The sequence below is a fragment of the Mobula birostris genome, chromosome 15 (assembly GCF_030028105.1).
Source record: "Mobula birostris isolate sMobBir1 chromosome 15, sMobBir1.hap1, whole genome shotgun sequence".
NCBI classification, from domain to species: Eukaryota; Metazoa; Chordata; class Chondrichthyes; order Myliobatiformes; family Myliobatidae; genus Mobula; species Mobula birostris.
Genome location: NC_092384.1, coordinates 52,450,050 through 52,467,032, shown reverse-complemented (window position 1 = coordinate 52,467,032; position 16,983 = coordinate 52,450,050). Strand labels below are relative to the sequence as shown.

At 42.6% G+C, this 16,983-nt stretch overlaps 1 protein-coding gene across 2 annotated transcripts in view; it reads left to right on the top strand.

Annotated features, from left to right (window-relative positions):
- Positions 1-738: 738 nt before the first annotated feature.
- chst6 (carbohydrate sulfotransferase 6) overlaps positions 739-16,983 on the top strand; it is a 54,192-nt gene continuing 37,947 nt past the window's right edge. Inside the window, exon 1 of one of the 2 annotated variants that reach the window (XM_072279798.1) lies at positions 739-822. The gene's annotated coding sequence lies outside the window, so the exon portion shown is untranslated. Of the gene's footprint in view, positions 823-2,181; positions 2,216-16,983 lie in introns of those variants that run through there. The other variant, XM_072279800.1, reaches the window with a different exon arrangement.

The following is a 16,983-nucleotide window of genomic DNA, read 5'->3' as shown; positions in this document are numbered from 1 at the left end:
TGTCCTGTTCTCTGTGTTCTATGTTACCAGAGTCTCAGTACAAGTGTGTGTCAGTGGAGCAGAACCCTGTTGCTGAAACACTACAGTAAATCATGTTTCCTTCAAAGATCACTCCTACTCGCAATGGTTAGCTGTAACACTCAATAGCATGTTGTTCAGTGTTAGAAAAGCAGAGAAGTACATCTGACGTGTTGTGCTGCTACATAGAGAAAGTAAACTTGACTGGTTTAGGATATCAAGGCAAAAAAAAAACACTAGCACTTAGTGTACGTAACACTTAAAACAGGAGGCTGTTTTGATTTTGATCTTTGGAACGCGTTACACGGAACTAGTTTACGAAAAAAATTATGGTGCATAATTGCTGGCATTAGGTTTCAAAAGTGTAAGCAAAAGCCTTCTCCTTTTACAAGCACTGACATGCTTTTCATGACTAATACAAAATTATATGGAGCTCCCACACATATCTAGTATTACTTACAGATTTTGAAGGATACAGCTACAGAGATAATTTATGCAGGAGAGAGAAGCTTTTTTTTAAAATATTAAACTTGTAAGTTACAAAATATCAATAAGTTTTCCCATCTCAGTATGTGTTGCGCCTCTCCCAAACACTAAAACAATGTTTTGCAGTGTTTTCCTCTCATTCAGTAATTGAAAACCTTTCAGACTTAATGTCCGCCCCCCAACTTCCCTGACTCATGAGCCAGCATAGCCACGTCTGAAAGCTGCTCATTGTTTCAATTTGAGTCTGCTGGACTCCTTAAAGAAATATATTCACTCAACGTTCAAACTTTTGCAGTTGAAATTAGGAAGATTTCTGAGGTAAGTTTTTTTTCTACAAAATTTCTAAAGCCTATAGCTTCAAAAAGGTCTTTAAAAATTATCCAGCCTCTCCAGAAATTCCACTTGTTCGCTGTACTTTTGAGTTGAAACACAACTGCAAACCAACCATTACACTGAAGCCTGCTTGTGTTACAAAACCGTGTGCTATTAAGTAGTGTAAATTAGCACAGCACAATATTTCAGTTTTTGAACAACTATCACAAGTGCTGGTCAAGTATCATGTCAGTATAATGGCAAAAACAGAATTAATTATTTATTTAAATTGATTTTCCACTGTATCAAAAGAATGAGAGAGGTGATTTGCCCTCATCACTTGTAGATGATACACCACTTGCTGTCATAGCTTGATGATTTTGTTACAATATGTGGTTGAAACATTGTAATCTGTTATTATAATATGTTTTGCATCTGAAAAAAGATGTTCCAAGAATTTAATCCAGCTGATCTGCATCCTCTTTGAGGCCACAATACTCTTAAATAAATTCTCCCAAAACACATGAAGTTAATGAATATAAGACATATTCTATTATTTTATTATGTTGATGCTTTGAGATATATAGCATTTAGGGATTCTTTGGTTCATATGTAGATTCACGGTTTTCTTAACAAACAAGGTTGAATATGTAGGTAAATATCCAACAGGTTCTACATAGGGAAATTCTGAGACCTGAGATAACATCTGCTTGGTGTGGCATCTGTATTTAGTGTGTATATGAAGATGAATGCATATATCCAGTGCATTGTTGCTCAAATTGACTGGATTACTAAGGGGGCAATCAGTTATTCCTGAAATACTATTTCAGGAAGCTCTTTAAGTGATTCAACAAACTACGGCCTGTGATCAAGACAGAAGTAAATGGCCGATCTGGCGTTTCTCTGATCTCCTGGGGGGATTTGACATGGAGTTCAGCTAGGACTGTCGCAGGGGTGGAAGCTGCGTCAATTCCAAATGGTCCGAAACCCCTGGTCGGCTCCATTACTCACCAATTAAAGTGTCGATCAAGATTAAAATCGACAAGACGACAGCAGAAAATGAATGGGTGTTCAGTGCCGTCTCCCTGCGTTTGATTGGTCTCCCTTTCGCTGCAGTCTTGTGTCCCACGCCGCAAGGTTTGATCGTCTTGGCAGCTTGTGGTTGTGTACTCACTTTATGCTGTGGTCTAATATTATTATCCTCAGGCTAAATGCGCTTCACTATTTGCACAATTTGATTAAGACTGCATTTGCGGCTACAGCCTTTCTCCCAACGCTGAACTGTCTGACTCGGTGGCTGTGGTCATGGCATCGGCCCCGGGACCGGCTTCACGCAGCTCGGCGTCTCGTAGCTGTGGACTCACCTCTGGGGACCCTGCAGTTTGATGTTTAAAGTTCTGTGAGTTATTTGTTCACTTTTTTGTCGTTTGCACGATTTGTTCTTTCGCGTGCTTGGTGGCTTGGTTGTATGGGGTCTTCTGTCTTTTGTGGCTACGTGTCAGAAGATGAATCAGGTTTGTAAGTCCCGTACATACTTTGATAATGTGTACTTTGAACATTGAATATTGTATGGTAAGCTGTTTCACCCATACATAATCACTTTGAGGAGAATTTATTGGCACTTAGGCAATTACCGCTTACAAGTACCACTCCCCTCAACATTTGTCCTATTAATCCCCCTCAGAATCTTTTATTCACTGATATCCTAGGAGTACAGGCCAGCCTAATTCCTCTTCATACACCAATTCCTTTGTTCTAAGACCAACCCCATGAACCTTCTTTGCATTGTCTCCAATATATGAATATAGAGACCAAAACCCAATAACTTTTTGGGGCAGCTGAAAGAGCAGCTGATAAACTACACAACTCTGTCTGTCAAAAACCAACAGAATATCCTCATCTTTGGAAACCTGGGCTCTTAGCAACCTACACCCAAATCCTCTGGCCATAAACAAGTAACATCTTCCTGCATGTAAAGAGATACATGTCTTGTTGAATAATTGTACCTGTTTCTTGATAATTTGGAGTGACAGAATACCTTTGCCTGTGGCAGAAGTCTCTTTCGTGTAAAGGAATATATTACACATTTTTGGATCCATCCTGAATGTTGTCTCAGGTGCAGCAGTATTTGCTACTACTCCCTTAAGTGTTCCAAGTATCAGACATTCAGACGTGTGCCTAGAATGTCTAATTGTACTTTGGCTTCATTTACAACTGAACCTTAAAAAAACTACTTACTGCAATGAGTTGAACTTTATTTCGTTACTATTAATATCCCCAGAGATGCCCTGATCTCCCACTGTTATTTGAATAGATTGCTGATGAGTGAGTGAGCGAGCGAGCGAGCCTCTGGCGCATCAAGTTGTGAGGTGGACAGTAGTTTTTGTTGGAGTGCAGACCGTGGGGGCTTTGCTATTGCCTACCTGGTGAGTGGTAGGAGCTGATGCTTCCTGCTGAAGTAAGTGGGGGAGGGGGACAGGGAGGGTTGATGCTTGCTGCTGCTTGTGCATGGGAGGGGGAAGAGGCGGCTTTTGGGGTTCTAACATTTTTCTGTTATTCATTCTTTGGGGTTCTCTTCTGTTTTCGCGAATGTCTGTGAAGGATAAGAATTTCAGGTTGTATATTTTATACATTCTCTGATATTAAATGGAACCATTGAAATGAATGAAGTAGCACTTACATCTTCTCTGGAGTTTCTGTCAATTGGACTCCAAAGCTATGGCAGGAGGTTGGGAAATCTTTACAACAATGTGAAAGAGCATATGCTTTGCACATATGAGGTCTCTGGTTCAGTCTCCAGCATCTTCCGGGTGCAGTTCTGCTGCTGGCTGTAGGAAGTTTCTACATCCCCCCCCTCCACCCCCCCCCATGACTGGGTGCTCCAGTTCCCTCCCACTTTCTAAGGATATATGGGTTGGTAGATTGATTGTTCACATGGGTGTAATTGGGTGAGTGGAACCATTGGGCTTGAAGGGCCTGTTCCCATCCTGCATCTATAAATGAACAAAAAAATCCATCTTATCTGCTGACTTCTATGATTGGTTTAAAGGTGAACTGAAGCTGTCACTTGTCAAACTGCATTATTTCAAAATTTGTCCTGAGTTTATACTTAAATGAAACTGTCCTCATTGTGATTTTGAAGGCATTATGATTTATAACTGGATAAGTATCTAAAACCAAGAGCCTATTTCCCATTTTTACAAACTATGAAATTAAACATGTGTAAATTGGAAATGGACTGTAAATGGCTGATTCTCCCTCCCTCCCTGGAGAAGTCAGTGGGAGTAGCCAGCATTCTCAACCAAAAAATTTAAATCCTTTGAAAGAAATTGTTCAGTGTTTTCATATGTCAGGCAGACAGCAACAGTTGGCAAACTCAGAGAGAGTAGCCTGCCAGCGGCAAGAGAAGGCTTCCAGCATCCAAACAATTGCAGCTGCAGAGTAAATCAAAGAATAGTAGAGAACTGAAATGTGGCCATTTGGTCCATTATGCTTGTGATATACAAGCATATCTCTGGTAGACAAATCTAAAGTCTCAAGCCTTTACTCTTTTCTTAGAATCCTGTTTTTTTTTGTGATCTTCCTGTCTTTAACTAAATCTCATTTGAATTTCTTCCAATGTGCTGTCAAAGAGCACCCAAAATGTACAAAAATGCTTTTTTGTGTGGCAACACAACAATCATTTTTATTGTGTACTCTGGTTACTAATCCTTCTGTTGTTACTAATTAATTAAGATCTTGAGCAACATGTACAAAATGGGGGAGAAACTCTGCAAGTCAGGCAGCATCTATGGAGGGGAATTAACAGTCGATGTTTTTGGACTGAGACCCTTCGTCAGGAGATTCCTCCAGAATTTTGTGTGTGTCATCTACTTCTAGATGGTGTTTGGTCTTGAAGGTTCAAGCACATAGGGATCCACAGTGGGGGGGGGGGGGGGGAGAAGAGATATTTTCAGATTTGAGGCCTATAACCAGTGTAGCATAGCTAATTTGCTTTTATGTATGATTCCATTTAATAAAAGTAAAAGTTTCCTTTTTTTAAAAAAACTTCTATTTGGTCTGCTACTATTGAAGATTTCCATAAAATTCCAGGGTACCCTATACATATAAATTCTTTAAACCTATGCTATTTATTTCTTTTGTAACATTTGACATTTTTCTAATGTAATTTTCATTTGAAAAGAATATACAAGACAAACTGCTAGAGGAACTCAGCAGGCTAGGTAGTCTCAATGAAGGTAAATGATAGTCCATGTTTCAGGTTGATACCCTTCATCTGGATTGACATTTATGTAGCACCTTTGATGGCCTCATAATATTCCAGGTGATGAAGTACTTTGAAGTGCAGTCACAGTTGCAATACAGAGGTCTCTGCATATCTGCTGTGGGGAACAATGCTGGTACAGTATAGGTTCTGGTCTCCCAATCTAAGGAGGGATATGCTTGAGAGAGTGCAACAAAGTTTCACCATTTCAATTTCGGGGGCAAAAAGGCTTCCCATATGAAGTAGATCAAATTAAGCATACTAAATGTTATATTGAGAAAATAGGCAGGTTTTATTATTTCAACAACATTATATATTGTTGACACAAGAGATTCTGCAGATGCTGGAAATCCAGAGCAACACACACAAAATTCTGAAGGAACTCAACAGGTCAGGCTGCACCTATAGAAGAAAATAAGCATTTCTCTGTCTGATGAAGGGTCTCAGCCTGAAACATCAAATGTATATTTTCTTGACCTGCTGAATTCCTCCAGTATTTGGTGTGTTACATTATCTGTTGCTTGCAGGCCTGCTGAACCAGCATATACCCACCAACTAATACTCAAACACAAGAAACTGAACTTTCTAGTTTATGTATAGTTTTTCATAAGTGCTATTGTATTTCTTAATTTTTCAGTAACATGAATCTCAAGGTCATATATGGTAACATACACTCACTGGTCACTTTAGTAGGTACACTTGACAGTGCAAATGCAATTATCTAATCAGCCAATCATGTGGCAGCAACTCAATGCATAAAAGCATGCTGAAATAGTCAAAGAGGTTCAGTTGTTGTTCAGACCAAAATCAGAATGGGAAGAAATGACTTTGACCTTGGAATGATTGTTGGTGCTAGTCGTGGTTTGAGTATCTCAAACTGCTGATCTCCTGGGATTTTGACAGACAACAGTCTTTAGAGTTTATGGAGAATGGTATGAAAAACAAAAAAAAACATCCTTTTTAAAGGCAGTTCTGTGCGCAAAAGCGACTTGTTAATAATAACAACAGAGGGGAATGGCCGAACTAGTTCAAGCTGACGGGAAGGCAACAGTAACTCAAATAATCACCTGTTACAGCAGTGGTATGCAGAAGTTCATCTCTTAATGTACAGCACATCAAATCTTGAAGTGAATAGGCCACAGCGGCAAAAGACCATGAACATACAGTCAGTGACTGCTTTATTAGGTACAGGAGGTACTAACAAAGTGGCCACTGTGTCCGTACTTTGATAATAAATTTTACTTTCATTTGGACTTTGGTTGACTTCAGCTCTGTTTCTCAATCCACAGATGCTGCCTGAGTTTTTATAGTAGCTTTAGTTTTTATTTCAGACTTCAAGCATCTGTAGCTTTTATTTGGTAAATAATTACATAAGAAACACGAGCCTGCCAAAAACCAGTCAGCAACTAGAGACAATTCCCTGTTGTAAACAATTACAACCTGACTGTATTCCATACCCTTCTCTTACCCTCAAACTGATTCATCGTCAACCTTCCTGCAATACAGATTCTTGTACAAAGATTCTGCACTATCCAACACAATCATTCAAACCCACAGAAGAATTCCTCTATAAGCACAAGAAAATCTGCAGATGCTCCAAATCCAAGCAACACACAAAATGCTGGATGAACTCAATAGGTCAGGCAGCATCTACAGAAAAGAGTAAACAGTCGATATTTCGGGCTGAGACCTTCATCAGGACTTCAAGTTCTCAGCCTGAAACATCGACTGTTTACTCTTTTCTATAGATGCTGCCTGGCCTGCTGAGTTCCTCCAATATTGTGCGTGAAGACTTTCTCTCTCTGCCAGACTGTCTGACCTGCAAAGGTAGCACAGAATCTCTTGCTGCTCACTGATTCATTTGCACAATGCTCACAGAAAGTCCAGATGATTCATCAGCACATGGCTCCGTTTCCTTCATCTGTAGTCATCTCTGATACTAGAAGATAGCTAAGAGCATCTGTGTTTCCATGATATTTCCCTGTTCTGGAAACAATGTATTCATCTGCTCTCAAGCTCAAAGCCCATCTGAGGCACTGACTTCATTTTATGAAACAGGGAAATTAGGGGCCTTTGTTACATCCATAAATGTACTTGTGTGAACATAATAGATCTCTTATCTAGCTGCTGTTTGCTTTCTTGTTCATTTTTCCATAGTTCCTTCTGGCAGAAGAGAAAGCCCTTCTGTCCACTAGGTCTCAGAGCAATCTCATCTATCCCACTCCCCACTTATTTCTCTCCACCTGTGCTTTCACACATTCCTCTGATTTTCCTATCGCCCACCTCTTCCAATAAAGATAAAGAAAACCAGCCTAACGGCCTGGGAGCAGAAACCAGTGTGCCCCTGGAAACCGACAAGATCACAACAGCATGCAATATCCATATGAAAAAAAAGGTCAAGATTCAGGTCACTGAACCACTTAGACAACAACTCTACCAGTTAGACCACCATTTCAAAATGTTTCTTCAACTTGACGATTGTTCCTACAAGCATGTGCTTACTTTTTGAAAGTGATGTTTGGTTTGCTGGTCCCTAGTTCATGTTGTTACATGAAAGACAGTCTAACTTGCAAGTCCTGAATAGTTTTGGTATGTTGTTTAACTCCAAAAATTAACACTAATGAAAGAACATGGGGAGCCTGCAGATAAACCTCTGCTTTGTTTTACTTTTAGTGAGGGACGCACATATGACATGATGGCATAATGCATATGCCATTCACATACTTTTACATATAATCCACAATGAATTATATAAATAACAAAGAATGTTTACTCAAATACATTTACAATATTACTCAAGTATTACACAACACTCTTCCCTGCTTAGCTATAAACTCCAACCCAATATAGAATGCATTGCAACTTATATGCAGTATATATGTATACTGGGGAGGATTTCTTACTCTTGTAGAGTATGCCTTTCTTGACAAGGGGGTTCACTTTGCTTGGCATGTGAGACTTGTGGCTATGAAACAATCGCGGGTTCTAGGGCCCCCTCCAGGGTGGTTGTAGAGTTGACTCTGGGACTGCAGGAAGTGGTTGATGATCAGTAGTTGGGCAAAGGTAAGGGGTGGGAAGTTCAAGGGGGATATTAGAGGAAGGTTTTTTACTCAGAGAGTGGTTGGTGTGTGGAATGCACTGCCTGAGTCAGTGGTGGAGGCAGATACACTAGTGAAGTTTAAGAGACTACTAGACAGGTATATGGAGGAATTTAAGGTGGGGGCTTATATGGGAGAGGGTCAGCACAACATTGTGGGCCAAAGGGCCCATACTGTGCTGTACTATTCTATGTTCTATGTAAATTCTGTAAACTCTCTCCCACATAAGTACCGGTTGAAATGCTTCACACCCCAAACTAGACTCAAGGCCTCTGTCAGTCTGTGTGAGATTTCTCTCAGCAGCGGTAAGGGAGCGTGATGCAAAGGCATTCACTTCCATCACTCATAATATGTGACATGACTGCACCTGTACCATAAGGCGAGGCATCACAGGACAGCTTCACTGGACAATGTGGATCATAACGTATGAGTACAGTGTCTGCCACCACCATTTCTTTTGCCTTTTGGAAGCCACCTCACACTGCTTTGTCCTTTGCCATGTCGTCCCAATCTGTAGTAATGAGTTCAAGAAGTGGAGCACAGTAGCCAGGTTTGACAGGAACCTGCTCTAGTAATTGACAAATCCTAAAAAGGACTGCAACTGGGACGTGTCCTTTGGCCTCAGGGCATCCACCACTGCTTGAATTTTCTCAGCACATTTCTGTAATATTTGTGCATCAGTGGTGTGATCACAGTAAGTGATGCTTGGTTCAAAGAATTCACACTTGTTGCATTGTGCTCTGAGCCCATAATCTTCTATTTTTTTTTTTTTTTTTTTTTAAACACGGTCTTGAGATTTTGGAAATGATCCTTGTCATCCTCACTCATAACAGTGATGTCGTCCAGGTAACACTGAGGGCCTGGGCAGGCTTGCAGCACCTGCTCCATAGCTTCCTGCCAGAGTGCAGGTGCTGATGCTACTCCAAAAACATGCCTATTATAGTGATAAAGCCCCTTATGAGTGTTTATGGTGAGAAATACTTTGGATTCTTCTTCTATCTTCATCTCTTGTGGGCCTCAGCTAAATCCACTTTGAAGTGTCCCCCCCCAGAAAGGTTTGCAAATATATCCATTATCCTGATCAGAGGGTATTAATCCACTTTCAGTACTGGGTTGATGGTGACTTTAAAATTACCACTGGCCCTGACAGACCCATTCTTCTTGGCTATGGGGACCACTGGCATTGCTCGTGGTCTTCACTCAACCTTTGAAAGAATTCCTTTAGCCTCACTGGCTACTTTATCATAGATGGTATAAGGAACCAGATGGGCTTCGTAAAACTTGGGTGTGGTATTTTCATTTAATACTATTTTAACCGTCATATGTTTGAGTTTTCCAATCATCATAGCTTGTCACACCAGACAGCCAGCCAGCCACTCTAGTCTTGTTTGGTTGATGTTGAGCAGGTCAGTGTCAGCTAAATCAGGTGAGAGTGGACAGTTGCGCAGAACGTGTTCAATGTTCTTCACTCTTTCGCCACACTCACAGGATTTGCTGGTCTTTAAACCCCACTTCATCATATTGTCACCCCTCCTACAAACTCCTGCTCTCGCTCTGTTGAGAGTGCACCATTTCCGTCTGTCAAGCAGTGCCCCATCTGGTTACATTTCTGTGGGGTCTTGCACTGTGTTGTTTGGTGGGGTTCTGGCTTCTGTTGTTGCCAGAGGTCAATCCTGTATGTTGGGGGGGGATGTTCCATGTTGTAGTTCCTCCACTGTAGCAAAGTTTTTCTTTGATTTTAGGCAGTTGGAAACCGGCACATGGTGCAGTGAGTGCCGTGGATCTGAATTCTGTTTACCTTTTTCAATTTTTGTTGTAGTGTGTCTTCGGATCTCTGGGGGAGCAATGCCTGCAGGTCTGTAAATGATGTTAGTGGGTGTGGGGCACAGTGTGCCCGTGATTATTCGGCAGGCTTCATTAAGCAATGGGTCTATTTTCTTTGCATGGGCTGAACTGCCCCACACAGGTGCACAGTATTCTGCAGGTGCATAGCAGAGTGCTAGGGCAGTTGATTTAAGTGTGAGTATTAGCTCCCCATTTCGTGCCAGCTAATTTTTTTCGAGAGAGAATTGCGAGAGCCAACTTTCCCTCAGAGTATTTGGATGTGGGTGGCAAATGAGAGTGTCCTATCCAGTGCCACACCCAGGTAAATTGGAGTCGGATGGTGTTTGAGCTCCTTCCCACACCAGAAGATCTTGAGTTTCCGAGCTGCTTCTCGATTCCTCAGGTGGAATGCACACACGAGTTTTTGATGGATTTGGGTTCAGAGACCATTTTTCATAATACTGCTTCATTGCTTCAAGGACTGCTGTAAGTCGTACTTCAACTTTTTGGAAGGAGTTAGCTTGTGTTGCTATGCATAGGTCATCTTCATAGATAAACCTGCATGTTAGGAAAGGTTGGTTAGTCATTTGTGAAGACATTAAATAGTAGAGGTGCCAGGACTGATCTCTGTGGTAGTCCATTCTTTTGTGGACACCACCTACTCTTAATTTCATTCATTTCTACATAAAATCTATGATTTTCTAGAAGGCTTCTTATTACTTTGACTGTGGTTTCATTCTTTAACATTTTAGATAACTTCAGCAGAAGGCCTCTGTGATTCACAGTGTCGTATGCTGCTGTTAAGTCAACAAATACTGCCCCTGTAATTTGTCACATTTCAAAGCCATCCTCAATATACTGGGACTTGACCACAGCAAGAGCGGCCTGGCCTGAACCCAGCTTGGTCTGGTGTTAGAAGTTTTCCAATGCCATCCTTCAATAGAGTTGTGGTATCATCTAGTACCTACCTTGATTCACTTTCAGTTGACTGTTGCAGGGGATGTGGCATGCAAATTGTGGATGGATTGCCAATCAAGTTGTAATTGTCTCAGCCAATCACAGCCCAACAATGCTAGTCCTCCTGTTTTCACTTTTCTAAAATTTCTATTGATGTAATAGCTTGCATGTTTGTGCAGCAGATCACATAATTCAAATTAGTTTGCAACTGTGAGGTGGTTGCAATGAAAGGAAAGAATGTGAAAGCTTTACTTGTGATTCTATTTAATTGTGAGTTTCAGTGAGACTGAACATATAACAGAACTGTACAGCAGAACAGGCCCAGTTGTTGTGCTATACAGTTTCCTTTCCCTTCTTGACTGTTGGCAAAATATTCCATCACCCAAAATCCCTGAACTTTGACATACTCATCTTTCTTCCTCACAGGAACATAAGAAATAGAAGCAGGAGTCGGCCATCTGGCCCGTCAAGCCTGCTTCACCATTCAGTAAGATCATGGCTGATCTGGCCATGGACTCATCTCCACCTACCTGCCTTTTCCCCATAACCCTTAATTCCCCTACTATGCAAAAATCTATCCAACCTTGTCTTAAATATATTTACTGAGGGAGCCTCCACTGCTTCATTGGGCAAACAATTCTACAGATTCACCACTCTCTAGGAAAAGCAGTTCCTCCTCATCTCCATCCTAAATTTACTCCCCTGAATCTTGAGGCTATGTCCCATAGTTCTAGTCTCACCTACCAGTGGAAACAACTCTCCTGCCTCTATCTTATCTATCCCTTTCATAATTTTATATTTTCTATAAGATCTCCTCTCATTCTTCTTGATTCCACCGAGTACAGTCCTAGGCAATTTTAACTCCCCTCAGTCTCTCACGTTAGCCCTGAGCTCTGACCAGCAGGCCTTTAAATGATTCAGGTAATGACTACTCCTAAATGGTTCTCTCCACCTCCTACATAATACTGTTGCAATTAGCCTTTCTCCAATTTAGCACTTTTTCCAAGGCCCAGACTTATCCTGAACTACCTGAAAACTTATGATCAGTTTCCAAAATGCTCTCCCACAGAAACTCCAATTGCCTGGACATTTTTTCATATTTCATCATACTTATATCTGACGTGCATTGAAGTAATACACTTCAGCCGACTAACCAAAGCACCTTCATTAACCTGGCCCTCTGTCCTATCCTTCACACTTAATTGACCTAACCTATAGCTTCCCCTCAATCCCTGCTGCTCTGGTTTCTACCAAACAATCCCTCAGCCCTACCTTTAATGCTTGTTGTGCTAGTTTAAACTCTCCCAGGTAACACAAGCAAACCTCTCTTCTACAAAATTGGTACCTCTCTAGGTTGGGGTACAGCCATCCTTCTTGCTCTGGGAGAGGGTGCAATAATCCAAGAACTTGAAGACCTCCATCCTTCTCCAGTTGGAAACATGGCAAGAGGACCTGAAGTGAAGAAAAACAAAGAGAAGGTTACTGGGATACTTTGGCTGGCAGTGTCCACATCCTGAAAGAGCACTGTATCTGGAGTAATGATTCTTTAAAGAGATGGTCACAGAGAAATGTACTTACTACCAGCAGAGCTTTGGCTAAAGATCTGTCCCAGGACCATAGACCATAAAAAAAAATAGGAGCAGAATTAGGCCATTTAGCCCATCGAGTCTGCTCCACCATTTGACCCTGGCTGATTTATTTTCTCTCTCAACCCCATTCTCCTGCCTTCTTGTGTAATCTTTGACACCTCCAGTAATCAAGAACCTATCAACCTTTGCTTCAAATATACCCAATGCCTTGGCCTCCATAATTGTCTGTGGTAATGACTTCCACAGGTTTACCATCCCCCGTTAATGCTGCACATTTCTGTTCTAAAGGGATGTTCTTCTATTCTGAGGCTGTGCCATCTGGTTTTAAGTCCCCCACTTTCTATTGGGACAATCCTACTTGTAGCAATCAAGGTCACAGTGGTTCTGAAAACAGCCTCTGGTGAGATACTTGTGATCTCGGTACAGTATTAGAAAGCCCAGCATGCAGACGTCTACACTCTTAACATGCACGACTGTAATATATTAGACATTGGCTACTTTTATTACAAATTTTAAAATGCTCCAGAGCAAACAGTGCGTCAGTTATCCGCTGTTAATGCAGGCTCGTCAATGTGCAATTCTAGAAGTGGAAGGCAGTAAACACTCAAGTTTGAAGACTAATTGTTGCTTCAATCAGCATTAAATACTGTATCTTTGGTGGGTGGTACCACTTACAAAATCACATCCTGACTTCATACTACATTGTTCAGCAGTGATGTTGCTGGAGTCTCACTTAATTATAATGAGATGTTAACGGCACTAGAACCAACAAACGCAGGCACCTGGAACAGCACCCTCTTTGAATTTCTTGGCCCTTGGTTATATGAACCCTTCCCGTGCCTCTTTCTGAGTGGATGTTTTCAGTACTATTCCTGGCTCTCGCACAATAAAAGTCATTTTCCGATTTCTGAAATCTAAAGATATTAAATAATCCTGATGCCCTTATTAGGAAAGAAGCAGACAATGGAAATGGAAAGTGACAAGCAATAATAGCCTAAAGGCTGGGCATTAAAGGTGAGTCTTAGGGCAAATAGCCCAATTAACAGTTTTTTTCTAAATTTCTTACTTTTTAAATTAGGAAACTGGTTAAATATTAAAGTGGCTGCTTTTTTTTTTTAGGGTCAGTCTGTATAAATTGTTTAATCTTGTCATAATGGTTGGGATGATCTTAGTAATCACACTTCGGGAATGAAATCAACTTTATAGAATGTCAAACATGCTTCAGCAAGTTGATCCACAGCACTGTCCAAACGGATTATTATGGTCTCAGTTTAGATTAATTGCTTATCTTGGGGGTGACCCAACCAGAGCAAAGAGTTAACAAGTTCAAGAGTCCTGCTGAAGGGCCTCGGTCTGAAACGTCAGCTGTACTCTTCCATAGATGCTGCCTGGCGTGCTGAGTTCCTCCAGCATTTTGTGTGTGTTCTCAAGATACTCACAGCTGATTTATATTAGGAATGTGTTGAAAAGCCCAGGGAACAATGGGGCAACCATCACGCTAGAACAAATATTTAAACTGACTCTCTTTCTCCCCCCCAAATTATACTTTATTGTTAAAATTTGCAGTTACACAGTTTAGGGGAATCAAATGCCATTGCTCACTTCTTAGGCAGTCCCTAGGATGAAGGATGGCTTGCTTCCACTCTGATGTTATGGGTTATGTGGTAGCTGATGAGCATCTGCAGATTCTTCCACGGGTGACACAGAGAGTGCCCAAAGAGAGGGCAGTTAGGAGTAGGGGGTAGTTTGTGAGGTGCTGCATTCCTTTGCCACGTGCACAGAACCTCTGTGCTCCTGATGCATGCATTTAACGTTCCCAGTACCATTGCAAATGCTCCTTCTCTGCTTTGAGCAATTATAGAGCAGAGATTCTCAGGAGATCTTGTGTGCGCATTTTTTGTTGGGAAGGTTTGAACAGATTCATGAATCTTTCCTTCAATCCAGCCAGAAATCTGTTCCCAGGACTAAACTCAGCCAAGTCAAAGGCTGACATATTGAAGGCAATGTTGAATTCATCAGTGTCCACCTACACTTTGAAGACATGGGAGGGTCTCATCATTTCATGGATCTTTACTATTGGTAGGCAGTATGTAGGAGGGGTGTGTCATGGTCCGGTCCGTGAAGTCCGTATTCCAGTTCACAGTCCGGTCCATCAACCCTTGCTCCAGGTTTTCCTGCCTATCCTGTTTGACTTGTTGAGCTCTAATTGAGTCAGCTGATGCTCGTAGCATCTGGCTGCATAAATACCTTCAGAGATGAGGGTGTGGCTGCTGGATTGTTTTTGTCCTTACATCCCTTGCTCTGCCTTCTGTTTCCTCGCCAGAAGCCTTGCTGGTAACTCTCACCTCGCTTTGCCAGAAGCCTTGCCTTGCTGGTAACTCTTGCCTCACCTGAAGTTCCTGCCTCGCCTTGCATTGCCAGAAGCCTTGCCTTGTGTTGCTGGTAACTCTTGCCTCGTCTCGCCTGCAGTCTTGTCTTGGAGCCACCCTGTACCTAGCTCCCTTCCTGTCCCTTGCTCTGCCCAGGTAAGTCAGGCCTTCTTACTGTTACCTGGGGTTGGTTATGTCCCTTCCTGTCCCTTGCCTCTGTCGGGTGGTGATCCGCACCCTGCCCAGGAGTACCATGCCCTGTCCAGGAGGAGCCTGCCTCCAGCCTTGCCTCAAGTCTCCTGCCTCCAGCCACATGCCAAACCTTGCCTAGCCTCGAGCCTGAAGACTCTAGCCTCTAGCCAAGTCTCTAGCCTCTAGCCAAGCCTAGCCTAGCCAAGTCTCTAGCCTCTAACCTGAAGATTCCAGCCTCATCCTGCCTGCTAAGCCTCGTCCTTGCCTAGTTCTGGGGTCCGAGCCAGAGGCATGACCCAGGTACTGGGTCCTTGTCCAGTCTCTGGCTTGGAGTCCAAGCCTGAGCTCCTAGCTCTCTTGTCCAGTCCTGTTCTAGGTTCCTGGTTTTCCTGTCCATGTCCTTGCCATTGCCCTGTATCCTAGTCCTGTCCTTTGTACTTCAGTGTCTGTGTCTTGCACTTGGGTCCGTTCCCAGCCACCGCCTCATGACAGGGTGGCTTGATAAGAGGACCTTTGTTTTGGGGATGCTGGGTAGAAGGCCCATACAGAAGCATAGAAGACCTATGCTTTTATGAATAAGTGAAGAATGATTGAGTTTGGCTTCCACTTCCACAAATACACTAGCGTCCAACATTTCCGAAGTTAGTTCTGCTGAGACAAGCAAGACTGCAACATTGTCCTGGAATTCTGTTCAATCTTTCCCTCAGTAGCATGACACCCCATCTTCAACAAACTTGTATGATGTGAAATTTGTTGTCTTGCGGCAGCAGTGCAATGCAAAGACAGGCTGGAAAAATTACTATAACTTGCAAAATAAACAGTGCAAAAAAATGGCATGGTTAGCACACACAAAAATACTGGAGGAGCCCAGCAGGTCAGGCAGTATTTATGGAAGGGAATAAGTAGTCGACACTCCGGGCTAAGGCCCTTCATCGGTACCAGAAAGGAATCGGGAGAAAACAGTAAGAAGGTGCAGGGAGGTGAAGGAATTCAAGCTGGGAAGTGATAGGTGAGCCACAGTGAGGGATAAGGTGGGGGTGATTGAGGGGGATGAAGTGAGAAGCTGGGAGGTGAGAGGTGAAAGGTCTAAAGGGCTGCAGAAGGAGTCACATAAGAGGAGAGCTGACCATGGGAGAAAGGGAAGGAAGAGGGGCATTGGAGGAAGGTGATGGGCAGGTGGAGAAGGGTTGAGAGGGGAGCTAGAATGGAAATGGAAGGGGGAGAAGGGAGAATTTACCAGAAATGAGAAAAATCACTGTTCATGGCATTAGGTTAGAGGCAATCCAGGTAGAATAGGAGGTCCTGATGAAGGGTCTTGGCCTGAAACGTCGACTGTTCCTCTTCCTAAAGATGCTGCCTGGCCTGCTGCATTCACCAGCAACTTTGATGTGTATTGCTTGAATTTCCAGCATCTGCAGAATTCCTCTTGTTAGAGTAGGAGGTGTTGCTCCTCCACTGAGAGTGGCCTCACTGAAGCATTAGAGGAAGCAAAATGAGGTAGTATTCAAGGGCCTTATAGACACCTGTTGGCGGAGGGGAAGAGCTATTTCTGAATGTTGTTCGTCCATCATTGTCGTCGTCGAAGACGACCTCGACACCATTAGTCACTTTGAGACTGGATGCGGTGTGTCCGAAGATGACTGATCAGGCTAATTCGGGCACGGAGTGTCCTGGCACATGTTGGGCAGACATGTGTAGGCACTGCAGTTGTTGCGCTGGTGGCTCTGGACTTGCGCAGCTCGCGGTTTTGTTGTGTTTCAGTAATGTGCCTTGATTCGTAAGCTTGACAGCCCTTGTGGATGAGGCCGCGCTAGGTAGGGCGGTTTTGTGCCAGCATTTCCCAAGAGGTTGTGTCTATGTCAAGCGACTTAGGG